The following is a 14138-nucleotide window of genomic DNA, read 5'->3' as shown; positions in this document are numbered from 1 at the left end:
AGGCGCTTGGCCGATTCCAAGTAGGCCAGATTCTTATGGTCGGTAAACACAGTAATAGGGTGTCTGAGAACCTAGAGAGATGGAGTAAGAACAACAACCTCATACTCAATACCAAGAAAACAAATTCTAATTCTGGATTTTAGGAAGATGAAACGAAATGGACACCTTCCCATTAGCATTAATGGTGGAAACGTGGAAATAGTTCAAAGTTTCAGATTCTTGGGGGTTCATATTAGTCAGGACCTGTCATGGATAAAAAACACAACAGAAATTACCAAAAAAGGCCTTCAGAGGCTTTATTTTCTGAGGAGTCTGAAGAAAGCACAACTCCCAAAACAGCTGCTGGTCAATTTTTACAGGTGCACCATAGAATCTGTTATCACATACTGCATTACAGTGTGGTACTCCGGCTGCTCTTCTGAGGACAAGAAGACCCTCAAGCGCATCATCAGAATGGCTGGCAGAATCACTGGTACTCAGTTACCATCACTGGATGACATCTTCACTGCTCGCTGCAGCAACAGGGCAAAAATTATCTGCGGGGATCCAACTCACCCCGGCCACAGCCTTTTCATTCCCCTACCCTCTGGTAGGCGTCTTAGAGCCCTACATGCCCGCACCACTAGGCTGAAGAACAGCTTTTACTCCAAAACAATCAATCTCCTAAATGCTTTGAGATTATTGCCCCTTCCTAGGATAGAAACTACCACCGACTGAAAGTGACTGCTGCATTTATGAACCCATGATGATCTCTTGTCTGCAGTGGTGTCTGAATCAGTGTGTATATATATTCATAAGCACTTCCTACTTTGCTCTTGCTATATATATGCTGGGAACTGTGAATAGTAATGCTTTCTAGTGCAATGTTTTGTTTTTTTCTAGTGTAATGCTTTAGTTTAAATGTCAGTTCTTGTTCCTCTGTCCATGGCATCTAGGATTGCTCCAAACAACATTTCATTGTATTGGACATTGTATTACATTGTATTGTACAGTGACAATAAAGGCATCTTATCTTATCTTATCTCTGGCTCCCTCTAACCAATGGCACCATTCCTCAAAAGCTAATTTGATGGACAACAACTCCCTATCTCCCACATCGTAATTTCTCTCTGCAGAGGATAGTTTCCTTGAGAAAAGGCACACGATCGCCATTAGGGACCCTGAGATAAGACCGCACCCACACCCACCTCAGAAGCATCTACCTCATCAATAAAAGGTAGAGAGACATCAGGTTGTACCAAAATGGGAGCGGAAGCAAAACTCTCTTTAATACTAGAAAAGGCTTTAAGCGCATCTACCGACCACGAGGAAAAATCCACCCCCTTTTTAGTCATATCAGTGAGTGGCTTAACAACAGAGGAATAATTCAAAATGAACTTTCTGTAATAATTGGCAAAACCCAAAAACCGCATCAGAGCCTTCTGATTCTCAGGAAGCTCCCAATCAAGCACAGCGCGGACCTTCTCAGGGTCCATGCGAAAACCAGAAGCGGAGAGAAGAAAACCAAGAAATTGAATCTCCGGAACCGCAAACACACATTTTTCCAGTTTAGCGTACAATTTATTCTCCCACAGAATCAGCAAGATCTGACATAGGTGGTCCCGATGAGTCTTGTAATCAGGATAAAAAATCTAAATGTCATCTAGATACATCAGTCCAATTTCCCCATTAAATGATAAAAAATGCTGTTCACAAAATGTTGGAAGACGGCCGGAGCATTCATCAAACCAAAGGGCATAATCAAATTCTCAAAATGACCCTCAGGGGTATTGAAGGCCGTCTTCCATTCGTCCCCTTCCCTGACCCTGACTAGGTTGTATGCCCCTCTTAAATCCAACTTAGAAAAAACTTTAGCCCCAACAATCTGGTTAAACAGATCCGGGATCAGAGGAAGCGGATATGGGTCACGAATCGTGATACGGTTCAGCTCCCTGAAATTCAGACAAGGTCTTAAAGAAGTATCTTTTTTCTTAACAAAAAAAAAAAACAGTGGCAACAGGTGACTTTGAGGGTCGGATGTGTCCCTTTCTCAGGCTCTCAGAGATATAGGTACGCATAGCGACCCTTTCAGGTTGGGAGAGATTGTATAGTCGTGATTTTGGCAGCTTGGCGCCTGGTATGAGATTAATAGAGCAGTCGTACTCCCGGTGAGGGGGCAACTCCTGGTCACCACTCTCGGAAAAAAACACATCCGAAAATTCAGAGAGAATAGATGGCACAGTCTTGGTAGAAACCTCTGAAAGAGACGCCGTGAAGCAATTCTCTCTGCAAAACTCACTTCAACCATTTATTTGCCTTGCTTGCCAATCAATGGTGGGGTTATATTTAGTGAGCCAGGGTAGCCCCAACACTAGAGGAGTAGGTAATCCGCTTAAGACGAAACACGACATATCCTCAACATGAGCGTCACCCACAGTGAAACGGATATTGTGAACTATGCCCTTTAACGATCTTTGAGAAAGTGGAGTGGAATCGATAGCAAAAACAGGTATATCCTTTTCCAAAGTGCATACCTGGAAACAATTCGTTGTTGCAAATTGATTATCAATGAGATTGACAGCTGCTCCACTATCTACAAAAATCTCACAAACAATGTTCTTGCTGTCTAGCGCCACCCTGGCAGGTAGGAGAAAACAGGAACTACAAGCAAACGGCAAACCTTCAATTTCCGCATCAACCTTGCCAATAGTAGCAAATGGAAAGGTTTTAGAGTTTTTTTTTTTGTTTTGTTTTGTTTTTATTACCCTCAGAAAACTTCATGAATCTCCTAGAGGGGCAAACATTAGCTAAATGATTTATAACCCCACAACAGAAACAAACCCTCCTCTGAGAGCTGAATCCTCTACTATCAGAGGCAAGCAAACCCAGCTGCATAGCCTCCTCCTCAGAGGGGATTGAGACAGACTGAAACCCCTGCACACTGAATGAGACAGCCCCACTGTCCTTGGGCTGAATATGACAGGAAAGAGTAGTCTCCTCTCTCTAAGACGCCTGTCAATACGAACAGCTAGAGAAATGGCTGACTCTAATGACACTGGTCTCTCATGAAAAGTGAATGCATCTTTCAATCTTTCCGAAAGACCATGGCAAAATTGACTTCGGAGTGCAGCATCATTCCAACCAGTATCAGCTGCCCATCTCCGAAATTCAGAACAATATATCTCTGCGGAGTGTTTACCCTGGCATAAAAAACGCAGTTTAGATTCAGCCAGAGCAATACGATCCGGGTCATCATATATCTGCCCCAGGGCTACAAAAAATTCATCCATCGATCGGAGGGGCCGTGCCCCGACCGGCAGCAAAAAGGTCCAAGACTGAGCGTTATCTCTGAGCAGCGAGATGATGATCCCCTCTCTAAAGTGAACAAAATTCTCACTACCCCCGGAGAACGTATCCGGAAGCGAGATCTTAGGCTCGAAACAAACTGCATGAACGCCAGCAGAGCCGGTCACCTGAAACTGAGACACAGTTTTACGGAGATCTGCTACCTCCAGTGAAAGACCTTGCATGCGGTCAATCAAGGCTGAAACCGGATCCATGCTTAAGACGGTTATGGCGGTTTATAATGTCACGGGTGAAGTTTGCAGATAGCTGGAACTTATGAATAAACAAGCGACTGGCTTGATCCCAAACTAAGGAGCTTATAGGTGAGCCCTATAAAACCCTAAGAGCTCTCCCTGACTGCTATGCACATGCAAGGGTCTCGATGGTAGACGATTGCATGCCCACGTACCTAAGTCTGTGTGACACCTGAAAATCCTATAATAGTGAGCGGACACGACCACCGGCTCCCTGCACTTAATACGGATGGAGTCAGGGTCACCTAGATTCAAGCCAGCAAGGAAACACAATAAAGTAAAGGACTTATCTAAGCAAACAGCAGAAGCAGCCTCCAGCAGTGAACACTTAATCCAGGAAGTAGTATAAACCGCAAAGTGAGGCAGTATGGGAGGGAATATAAAGGAAGACGATTAGTTTAAATAAGTGACACCTGGCAGAAGGAAAGGAGATGAGAAAGTGAAACCAAAACAAAGAACATCATACAAGAGGTAGAGAAGAACGTCTGCCAGATCTTCTCACAGAACTGGCGGTGACAGTGTGAGATACATCCCTTAAATATAGGGCTTCTATTCAGGTATTTGAAATACAGCCATTTTGGGCAAACAAATTTAATTAAGGCCTAGTCTGGTTCAGGCCGTGTGAGATACACCCTGTACATACTGTCGTTCTATTCTACTATTAATTAAACACCCATTTAGGACAAGATCCTAAATTCAAGAAATATGAAGAGAGCGTCTAAAAAGGGATGTGGCCCAGGTCGTGGTGCTGCTGGTGGAGCTCCTGTTGCAGGGAGAGGACGTGGTCGATCTGTGCCAGTTACACGCACAAGTGAAAACGCTTCCTCAGGTGCGAGTAGGCGACAGAACCTGCAGCGGTATTTGGTCGGGCCTAATGCGGCTCTACAAATGGTGAGGCCTGAACAAGTACAGGCGATAGTAGATTGGGTTGCTGACAGTGGATCCAGTTCCTTCACATTGTCTCCCACTCAGTCTCCTGCTGAAAGACCACAGTTGGCTCCTGCAGCCGATGTCCATCAGTCTTTCACCTCACCCCCTTGCAAATCAGCCAAGCAGTCTGAGCCCCAAGTCATGCAGCAGTCTCGTCTGCTTTTTGATGACTCTGTTAGCAGGGTATCCCAGGGCCATCCACCTAGCCCTGCCCCAGAAGTGAAAGAGATTGAGTGCACCGATGCCCAACCACTTATCTTTCAAGATGAGTACATGGGAGGACCATCGCAGCACGTCTCGGATGATTACGAAACACAGGTGCCAACTGCTGGGGCTTTCGAAAGTGTGCAGACCGACAAGGAAGGCAGGGGTGAAGACTGGGTGGAAGATGATGTGGAGGATGATGAGGTCCTCGACCCCACATGGAATCAAGGTCATGCGAGTGACCTATGTAGTTCAGAGGAAGAGGCGGTGGTCGCACAGAACCACCAGCACAGCAGAAGAGGGAGCAGGGTGCAAAAGCGGAGCGGCCGTCCTCTAGACAGTACGCCTGCTACTGCCGACCACAGCAAGGGACCGAGCACACCAAAGCCAGCTCCAAGGAGTTCCCTGGCGTGGCATTTATTCAGACAATGTGCTGACGACAAGACACGAGTGGTTTGCACGCTGTGCAATCAGAGCCTGAAGCGAGGCATAAACATTCTCAACCTGAGCACAACCTGCATGACCAGGCATTTAAGTGCAAAGCACGAGCTGCAGTGGAGTAGACACCTCAAAAACCAAGAAAGGTCTCTGGCTCCTCCTGCTTCCTCTTCTGCTGCAGTCTCGGCCTCTTCATCCACCTCTGGAGTGACAGTGCCACTTGCCACCCCGCAAACATAGGATCTGCCAGCAACACCAACACCTGGGTAACCAAGCATCTCCACAATGTCCCACGGAAGCGTTCAGCTCTCCATCTCCCAAACGATGGAGAGGAAGAGGAAGTACCCCCCTACCCACCCGTGATCCCTAGCCCTGAATGCCAGCATTTCTAAATTACTGGCCTTTGAAATGCTGTCATTCCGTCTGGTGGAGACGGATAGTTTTAAAAGCCTTAGGCCCCTTTCACACAGGCGTTGCGGGAAAATGTGCGGGTGCGTTGCGGGAACACCCGCGATTTTTTCCACGCGAGTGCAAAACATTGTAATGCGTTTTGCACTCGCGTGAGAAAAATCGCACATGTTTGGTACCCAAACCCGAACTTCTTCACAGAAGTTATAAGGGAAAATAATAGCATTCTGAATACAGAATGCATAGTAAAACAGCGCTGGAGGGGTAAAAAATAAATAAAAAATCATTTAACTCACCTTAATCCACTTGATGGCGTAGCCCGGCATCTGCTTCTGTGCCCTTTACTGAATTGGACCTGTGGTGAGCATTAATTATAGTTCAAGGACCTGTGATGACGTCACTCCGGTCATCACATGGTACGTCACATGATCTTTTACCATGGTGAATCACCATGGTAAAAGATCATGTGACGTACCATGTGATGACAGGGAATAAAATTTCTGAAATGCTTCTTTAATTGATGCGCGCCACCTCCTTTGATTCAATGCTTAAACTTAAAGGATAACTGTCGTATTTATTTATTTTTTTGAGTAATGGATTGTGGTGATTAATATCACCTTGGTGGCCCTATTTCAACTTTTCACTGTGTATTCAATTACCCCTTAATTCCACATTTTTGTTCCCTGTATTGCCTACTTTTACCTGTGCTTAAAATAGGGTTGCTAGGCATGGTCCGTCTATCTGTTGATAGACGGAGCACGCTGCATGCAGACTCACATTACTGACAGCCAGGGACTGTAAGTAAATGATTAAAGCCAGGTCCTCCCCAGCAGCTGATAACAGTGCCTGGGCTGTGTGCACTTCTCCCTGTCCCTGCGCTTGGCAGACGCTCCCTCACTCAGCAGAGCTGGAGAATGCAGAGTTGAAGCAGCGCACAACAGGGAAGGGGGATCTGCCATCTGCTCAGTGTATAAATGAAAGCAACATGTGGTAAGAGGACCCCTTTTGTGCTGCAGGAGATTAACCCTTTAGGGGGGAGGGCTCTGGTTACTGACACTTTTGGGGGGCTATTGTTACTGGCTAGTGAGGGCAGGCGGGATTAGCCTCAGGGTGAGGGCAGTGGCGGCCATCTTAACTGAATAGTGAAATTGCAGTTTTATGCAGACTGGTTGCTAAAGGCTGAATCTTATTAACCACCTCCCATCCGCCCATAGACTAAAAACGTACAGGAGGTGGTTCTCTATTTCTGAATGGACGTTCCAGAACGTCCATTCAGAAACTGCAGCTGCACGCTAATCGTGCAGCTTCTGATCGGGTTGCCCGCTGTCAGTGACAGCAGGGCAACCCAGAGTGAAGGCAGGGACAGTGCCCAGGTGTCCCTGCCTTCTGGGTTGCTGCATACACAGCGCTTCCTGTTCCAGCCCGGTGGTCATGTGATCGCCGGGACTGGAGAGTGCAGGAGCTGTGTGAGGTTTTTCAGAGACCTCGATCAGCCCTGCACTGAGGCTGTACAGTGCTGTATTGCGCTGTACAGCCTCTCTGGGGGGTGTATTTCTCCTGTAACTGGGGCTACTATGTCAGCCCCAGTTACAGGAGAAATTAACAGTGTAAAAAAAAAAAGTGAAGTAAATGTCCCCCAGAGGTCTTGTATGACCTTATGGGTGACGAAAAGTGTAAAAAATAAAATAAAAATAAAATGTTAAAAAACTAAAATAAAATAAAAGGTTTCACATGTAAAAAAAAATTCCCCAAGTAAGGAATAAAAAAAAAAATGTTAAAAATAGAAAAAAATAAAATAAAATAGACATATTTGGTATTGCCGCGTCCGTGACGGTCGGCTCTATAAATATATCACATGATCGACCCAGTGCAATAAACACCATAAAAAAGATAAAAAATAACTGTCAAAAAAGCAATTTTTGTCACCTTACATCAGAAAAAGTGCAACATCAAGTGATTAAAAAGGCGTATGTCCCACAAAATGGTACCAATAAAAACGTCACCTCATCCCGCAAAAAAATAGCCCCTACATAAGAAAATCTCTCAAAAAATTAAAAACTATAGCTCTCAGAACATGGAGACACTAAAACATAATTTTTTGGTTTCAAAAATGCTATTATTGTGTTAAAGTGAAATAAAAAAAAAAAAGTATACATATTATATATTGCCGCATCCGTAACAACCAGCTCTATAAAAATATCACATGAGCTAACCCCTCGGGTGAACACCGTAAAAAAATAAATAAATAAAAAACTGTCAAAACAAGAAATTTTTGTCACCTTACATCACAAAAAGTGCAACACCAAGTGATCAAAAAGGCATATGTCCCACAAAATGGTACCAATAAAACCGTCACCTCATCCCGCAAAAAATGATCCCCTACATAATAAAATCTCTAAAAAAAATAAAAAACTATAGCTCTCAGAACATGGACACATTAAAACATAATTTTTTTGTTTCAAAAATGCTATTATTGTGTAAAACTTAAATAAATAAGAAAAAGTATACATATTAGGTATCGCCACATCGTAACGATCTGCTCTATAAAAATTTCACTTGAATTTCACTTGACCGAACCTCTCAGGTGAAAGCTGTAAAAATAAATAAATAAAAACTGTGCTAAAACAACTAATTTTTTGGTCACCTTGCCCCATAAAGTGTTATAATGAATGATCAAAAAATCATATGTACTCAAAAATAGTACCAATAAAACTGGCACCTTATCCCCTAGTTTCCAAAATGGGGTCACTTCTTGGGAGTTTCTACTGTAAGGGTGCATCAGGGGGGCTTCAAATGGGACATGGCATCTAAAAACCATGTGGAGTTCTTTTTCTTGTGTCGATGTGTTAAAGAAAAAGTTGGATTAAAATGGAAAATCTGCAAAAAAGTGACATTTAAAAATTTGATCTCCATTTTCTTTTAATTCTTGTGGAATGCCTAAAGGGTTAACAAAGTTTGTAAAATCGGTTTTAAGTAACTTGAGGGGTGTAGTTTTTACAATGAGGTCATTTATGGGGGTATCCACTATGTAGGCCCCACAAAGTGACTTCAGACCTGAACTGGTCCTTAAAAAGTGGGTTTTGGCAATTTTCTTAAAAATTTGAACAATTGCTTCTAAACTTCTAAGCCTTCTAACGTCCTAAAAAAATAAAATGACATTTCCAAAATGATGCCAACACAAAGTAGACATATGGGGAATGTTAAGTAATAAATATTTTATGAGGTATCACTTTCTGTTTTAAAAGCAGAGAAATAGAAATTTAGAAAATTGAGAATTTTTCCAAAATTTTGGTAAATTTGGGATTTTTTCATAAATAAAGGTGAAATATATTGACTCAAATTTATGACTATCATGAAGTATAATGTGTCACGAGAAAACAATCTCTGAATGACTTGGATAAGTAAAGGAGTTCCAAAGTTATTACCACATAAAGTGAGATATGTCAGATTTGCAAAATTAGGCCTGGTCAGGAAGGGGGCAAATGGCCCAGATGGGAAGTGGTTAAATATGGGGTAAGTCAGTCTAATAGTAACTGATTCTGGAATATCATGTTATTAGTAACTACATATATGAAAATTGAAATTAGGGTCTAAATGTGACAGTTATCCTTTAAACAAGTTGTACCACATTTGCACTTCAATAATTTGTCCCACATTTACCCTATACTGTTTTACCCAACATTTGCGCCTTAATAGCTTTTCCCACATTTCTGCTTGACTCTTTTGGCCCACATTTGGGCTTCTGTAATTTGTGCAACATTTGCGCCTTAATAGCTTTTCCCACATTTCTGCTTGACTCTTTTGGCCCACATTTGGGCTTCTGTAATTTGTCCCACATTTGCGCCTTAATAACTTTTCCCACATTTCTGCTCGATCCCAAACATTTTTTATAGATTTATCTCCCTTAAATTTGGTCTCTTTTTCTCACGCTCCCTCTCCGGCGTGGAACCCTGATTCGCCGATAACCGTGATCAACATGGTAGGATCAGAAAAGAACATCGAAAGTTAATAGAGAAGATATCCAAATGGATGGTGGATGTCACTGGGGCACCTCTACAGAGGTGACAGGAACATAAATTTAAAAAAATCGTCAATTACATTGTCAGGTGACATTTTTGAAATTTTGCCGGATAGAAACCCCTGCTTGTCAATAAAAACAAAATTTACAAGAAACCCCTGCTCTGCATAGTTGACAGGGAATAAAATTTAATAAATTCTTCAGAAAATTAATGCGCGCCACATCCCTTTCATTCAATGCTTAAACTTTAAAAAGTTGTCACACTTTTATGCTTTAATAATTTGTCCCATAATTCAATTCTATAATTTTAAATTTGAAAAAATGAATCCTCCCTTGGATGTGGTCTCTCTTTCTCATGCTCCCTCTCCGGCGTGGAACCCTGATTCCCCACCACCCGTGATCACCATGGTAGGCGCAGAAAAGAACATCGAAAGTTGATAGAGCAGATATCAAATTGGATCGTGAACATCACGGGGACGTGCGACATGGTGGGGCAGTAAGTTTGCAGACGCCTACACGAACTGACTGACAGGGGTCAGCCACTGCAACTTCTGGGTCTCCAAATTGGGCACATGGCCTGAGCTTGCCCTTTACCCCTTGGAGGTACTGGAGGTAGGCGCATAAAATAACATCGAAAGTTGATAGAGAAGATATCCAATTGGATCGTGGATGTCACGGGGACGTGCGACATGGTGGAGCAGTATGTGTACACATGCCTACACGTTCTGACTGATGGGTCTGCCCCCTTCACCTTCTGGGTCTCCAAATTGGGCACATGGCCTGAGCTTGCCCTTTACACCTTGAAGGTGATGGCCTGCCCTGCAGCCAGTGTATTGTCTGAATGTTTGTTTAGCGCGGCAGGAGGGGGTTATCACAGACAAGCACAGCTTAAAGTATGGTTCCTCTGTGGAAGTGTGCTATTTGTTTCCCGCACCACTGCTTGGTGGAGCAGTCTTTTCTCTCAGTACATGAGTCACAAATCCAAGATGGCTGATTAATCCCTTTTTTGCCACAGTGCTGCAACTGATGCAGATTCACATTTTCCAGCAGAAAATAAATTCAATAAAGTCACTTGTAGAGGGGTTTTACAGGTGTTGTGCAGTTTCAGTAGTAAGGCACAGAAGTAAATATCCTGTTCGTGGTGCCAATTGCGTTGGACTACCCCTAGTAACGATGTAGTCCCAGGGTTTAGGAATGCCAAGTGGTATGTTGTGGCCCTAATAGTTTGTGTCATGGTGCTCCTACCTGGATACTGTTGCTCCCCGGGGTTAGGCTCCGTATCAACAAAGAAGTTGTAGTTGGTGGAGTAAAAAAATTACAACTATTAGACAAAGAAGACTATAGCACTATATTAGCTAAATTTCTCTACATTAGTTTTTTTTTTATATTTGCTATATTGCTATATATTCTTCTTTTAGAATATTACGAATATTCTAAAAAACAAATATATAGCACTATATCGAATATATTTGTTTTTTAGAATATTCGTCTTTTTATTTTTTCAATCTGTACAGTTGTTCCAGTTCGGCATACTTTTACCCGACAAGTGTCCCCGTCACCATGGGAACGCCTGGGGGTTAGAATATACCATCAGATCAGAGTTTTCATGATATCACTGAGATCGTGAAAACTCAGATCCGAGGGTATATTCTAACCCCTAGGCGTTCCCATGGTGACGGGGACGCTTGTCAGGGAGGAGTATACTGAAGTGGAACAACTGTACAGATTGAAAAAAAAAGACGAATATTCTAAAAAACCAATATATTCAATATAGTGCTATATATTAGTTTTTTACAATATTCGTCATTTTTCCCATCTAAAGTCATGATTCCTCCCTGCTTAAGTTGCTTGTGGGCCAATGACTCATTGGCCCACAAGCAAGAAGCAGGGAGGAATCATGATTTCAGATGTTAATAAACGACGAATATTCGATATAGTGAATATATAGCACTATATCCGAAATATTAGCGAATTCTCGAAGTTGCGATATTCGAGATAAATATTCTTAATTCGAATATTTGCGCTCAACACTAGGGTCCACGCAGAGAAGCATATAAAAAAAATGGTTGGATTTGAAGAGGAGGAATTTGGAGCGGATCAGAGAGATCCGTGACAGAAAATGCCCAGGTACAATGCTTAAATTACTTTTGTATCTCTCTCCAACACTCTGTAATGTATATATACAGTTATGAAAATAAGTATTTTATCCCTTTACAAATGATTACTTATTAACTGGTGTGACATGTAGCAAATCAGCCGGTTACATCATACATCTCTACTTCGTCATGAGTATATATATATTTATACACACAGAGAGGTACAGATGTATGATGTAACCAGCTGATTTCGTGCATTTTACACACACAGAAATATATTTGTGTCTGTGTGTGTATATATACATAAACTGCAATCATCATTCTGTATTCCAGTAAAAAGGCCCCGTACATCATTACATTAGAGACATCACACACTTAACTCCTTAAGGCCTGATGACGTACATGTACGTCAGATCTGGACATGACTTAAATGCCAGTGACGTAAATGTACTGCATTGTTATTGGGCGGGTGCAGGAGCTGCGCCCGCCCGATCGGGGACAGGGGTCCGGCAGTCACTGATAGCCGGACCACCGATGTATGCGCTGGCATCAGTGAAATCCCAGATGCTGGCGCAATAACCCCTGCACTGCCACGGTCAGCACTGACTGCGGCATGTGTGAGCTTCAAACATGTGCAGGGTGTCCATCGGGTCCCTGCGCTGCTGTGACGGGGACCCGATGGCAGGGAAGTTAGCCCTATGCCTTTCTTTAGGCATCATGGCTGCCTTCCGGGAGGGCCTGTGATATACAGCCCCTGTATTACACTGGTAATACACGTACAGCCAATGCATTACAATACAGAATTATTTAAATGCATTATAAAGGGGATCAGACCCAGAGGGGGATAAAAAATAAACTGAAAAAAAAAAGTTTAAAAATGAAAGGTTTAAAAAAATATATATATATATATATTTTTTTTTTTCAATTAGAAAAAAAAGCGTCCTTTTACCAACATAAAGTTAATAAAAAATGTGAAAAAAATAGGGAATTTTTTTTAGACATATTATGTATCAACGCATCCGTATAGAACGTCTCTATAAAAATATCACATGACCTAAACTCAGTTGAACACCGTTACATTTTTTAAAATAAAAACTGTGCTAAATAAACAATTTTTTTGGCACATTACATCACTAAAAGTGCAGCACCAAGCGATCAAAAAGGCATATAACCCCCAAAATAGTACCAATCAAACCATCACCTCATCACGTAAAAAATAGTAAGACAATCGGCCAAAAAATAAAACAAATATGGATCTCTGAATATGGAGACACTAAAACATAATTTTTTTCAGCTTCAAAATGCTATTAATGTGTAATACTAAAATCCCCAAAAATAGTATACATATTAGGTATCGCCACATCAGTAATAACCAGCTGTAGAAAAATATCACATGACCTAACCCCTAAGGTGAACACCGTAAAAAAAAACGAATCAAAAAATGTGTCAAAGAAGTCATTTTTTGTCACCTTACATCACAAAAAACTTAATTCTAAGTGATCAAATTTTTTGTAAATTTGGTATTTTTTAAAATATAAAAATTACATTTTGAGAATTAATTTTACCACTGCCATAAAAAACTATATGTGACAAGAAAACAATTTCAGAATGTCCTGGATAAGTAAAAGAGACATATGTCACATTTGCTAAAAATGGCCTGGCCAGAATGGTGAAAAATGGTCATTAATGGGGTGAATTTGTATATGTTATGAGTTCTGAGTTGTTTGTCTAAATTCTGAACATTGTGCGATTACAGGGGTTCCATTTCCCTCAGTCCGTCGCAGGTCATCGAAGGACGAGATGGAGGTGGTGGTGGTGTCCGGCGAGGAGGAGGAGGGAGACCAGGCCGGACCCTCCAAGCAAGCGCCTGAGGCACCAACAACACCACCTGAAGTGGGTGAGGAGCTGGAGGTTGCAGAGTCTAGTCCCTCCCAGAAGCCAGATTCCACACACCTGGCTCCTGATGAGGAGGAGGTTGTCACGCATACGCTAGATTGTTCATGCGATATTCCCTTACCCAATATGGCCGCTTGGACATCAAGAACATAGGGCGCAGACGCACAGACACGCCTGTCATCTGGTGATGATGAAAGCAGCATACGTCATCCTGACATGCGCATTGTCACATGGGGCACGCCGAAGCAGGCGATGGGTAGCTGGACGCCGCCATACCCCTGGTTTCTCCTCCCTCCTTTCTCCGTTTGATACATCATGCAGTAAGCACTTGTCACTTTAGTTAATTGAGTACACATGACACACAATCATGCTATTTATAATAATTTATGTATTTGCATTGAGAATCATGGTTGTCTGTAATGTCTTTTGCACATGAAATAGATTTTTATCATGCATTGTAATCACTTTCACATTTGATATGTATCATGTTGCTAATATTTATTATATGTCACTGTTTATTCTTATGATTGTTTGTTATTTGATTGTCTGGTACATTGATTGAGATTGCTA

At 42.1% G+C, this 14138-nt stretch overlaps 2 protein-coding genes across 2 annotated transcripts in view; both read right to left on the bottom strand.

The window, feature by feature from the left end:
* The window catches only part of LOC120986334 (chromaffin granule amine transporter-like), a 309248-nt gene that overhangs the window by 82570 nt on the left and 212540 nt on the right, over positions 1-14138 (bottom strand). The window lies entirely within an intron of this gene.
* The window catches only part of LOC120987787 (chromaffin granule amine transporter-like), a 520630-nt gene that overhangs the window by 294021 nt on the left and 212471 nt on the right, over positions 1-14138 (bottom strand). The window lies entirely within an intron of this gene.

This window comes from Bufo bufo, chromosome 1 (genome assembly GCF_905171765.1).
Source record: "Bufo bufo chromosome 1, aBufBuf1.1, whole genome shotgun sequence".
NCBI lineage: Eukaryota > Metazoa > Chordata > Amphibia > Anura > Bufonidae > Bufo > Bufo bufo.
Note: the sequence above shows the minus strand (reverse complement) of the source record. Positions and strands in the feature narration are given on the sequence as shown.